This window comes from Centruroides vittatus, unplaced genomic scaffold (assembly GCF_030686945.1).
Source record: "Centruroides vittatus isolate TY-2023 unplaced genomic scaffold, ASM3068694v2 contig_245, whole genome shotgun sequence".
Taxonomy (NCBI): Eukaryota; Metazoa; Arthropoda; class Arachnida; order Scorpiones; family Buthidae; genus Centruroides; species Centruroides vittatus.
This window is the reverse complement of record NW_027121548.1, coordinates 26,088-28,131: the sequence shown is the minus strand read 5'-3', so window position 1 is coordinate 28,131 and position 2,044 is coordinate 26,088. Positions and strand designations below refer to the sequence as shown.

Here is a 2,044-nt window from a genome sequence, read left to right as displayed (position 1 = left end):
TAAACGTTACTAGTTTACTTGAATATAATAATACTCTATAAATTGATCACTCAAGAACAGTATAGTAGATTACTAATGAATACTAACACGTTATGGAGACTGGCCTCCAGTTACCAAAAAATAAAAAAAACTTTCGGAGGAGTTTTTGCATCCGATGATTTACCCGTTTTCATCGGTAAATATAAATCATTTATAATTAATTTAGACGAAAAAAATAAGCCCGGAAGTCATTGGGTGTCTGCATTTTTCGATGGAAAAACCTGTTTTTACTACGATAGTTATGGAATGAAACCAACAAAACCAAAAATTATTACATATGTAAAATGAAATTCCAAAAATTGCTGTTGGAATAATATTGTTCATCAGAGTTTATATTTGATGAATTGTGGATTTTTCTGTCTGTATTTTCTATTAAAATGAATAGAAATCAATGTTTAAAAGAACTGAGTATAACTGATAAATTTTATAATGATGAATTTGTAAAGAAATTTGTTGAACAACATCTATATTTGGCACGCCCATTGACTATAATGTATAATCAATGTTGTAATTCAATGAATAAAAATATTTAAAATATAAAAAAATTTTTTTATTCTTCAAAAACATAGTTATTTAAAATGCAGTTATTGCCAGAAACCTGTACAAAATAAATAATAAATATATATAATCACATTTACCAATTTTTATATAATAATACTAATAAAATGTACTAATTATGCTTGATCATAAATGCTTTATACGAAAAAACATCACATAAGCTGCAATGTTGTGTAAACCGAGTGTGGAATGGGCAAATTTTCCCGTAAAATAAGGCATTTGGTGGCATACATATATGCGGGTATATTTCATGATGATGAGGACATGGCCTTTCTATATTCCAGTTCTTCAAAGCACGGCAATAATGCAGATATATTTTAGTATGATGGGGACATGGAACTCGAATTTTTGAAGATTTGGGCACCCCCCGTTCTTGAAGATCAAAATATGGAATATTCACATTGTATATTTCTGAAGTTAAGTAATTTTTTTCAATTTCTCCTCCTTTATAGTAAAAAAATTTATATTTTAAAAATAAATTACATAAAATTTTGCACACATTATCACTTTTTTCCCAATTTCCGAAATATTGTTTTTCATATGCTAAATATAAACCATGTAAATAGTTGCCAAATCTTACATTTTTTTTATTAGCAAAACTTAAATCTTTAAAAGTAATTATTTCATTATAAAATTCAATTTTTTGATATTCATTCGAGTTTTGTGCCACAAAACCAAGTTGTCTACATAACGTATTAAACGGTAGGTCCATGCCATCTATTGTGAAAGCTTCAAAGTCTATAATTACTCCGACATTATCCCTCCATACATTGCAAGGGTTGAAATCTATTTTATATTAATATGAATTAAATAAATAAATATATATACATTATTTTAAAATATTATGTTTATTACTCACATCTTGAATATGAAGTATTCCAATCTAATGCACCCGAATCCAAAGTACCGAAATCTAAAATATTTTCCCTATTTATTATATTATTAATTAAATAGATATATAAGAAAAATATACTTACAATTCATTTTAAGTCGGATTTCTTATAATGTTCCCGGATGCGTGGATGAACATTATATAGGTAATTTCAGGGGGGGAAGTTGGAGGGGGGGGAGGTTGAGGAGGAGTTTATGAATTTCCTCCCCCCTGGCTGCTCATACCGCTTTCTTGTCTTTTCTTCTTCCCTTCTTTCCTTTCTTCCCTTCTTTTCCTTTCTTCCCTCATAAAATGCAAGTATCCTTCTAATTCTTCTCTATTTTCTTCCCTCCACTGAATGTATTCACTGTCTTGTAGTTTTTCTTTTAAAAACATTTTTTCTACAGATGCCTGTATATAAGTTACCTTGTTATTCATCTTAAGTTTTTTTAAAATTAAACAAAACAAAAAACCTTACTTGTTTTATAATTCTATTAAATTCTTCTTCTTTTTTAGCTACATAATCACTTTTTATATCTGCTTGTTTTTTAAGGTCTATCTGTATATAAATTACTT

The 2,044-nt window shown here is 27.9% G+C and overlaps 1 long non-coding RNA gene across 1 annotated transcript; it reads right to left on the bottom strand.

Moving 5' to 3' along the window:
* Positions 1-1,299: 1,299 nt before the first annotated feature.
* On the bottom strand, positions 1,300-1,522 carry LOC136971307 (uncharacterized). The gene is made up of 2 exons (XR_010880141.1): positions 1,457-1,522; positions 1,300-1,383 (listed from the first exon to the last, which is right to left on the bottom strand). It is a non-coding gene; the product is annotated as an uncharacterized lncRNA (long non-coding RNA).
* Between the last annotated feature and the right edge of the window lie 522 nt (positions 1,523-2,044).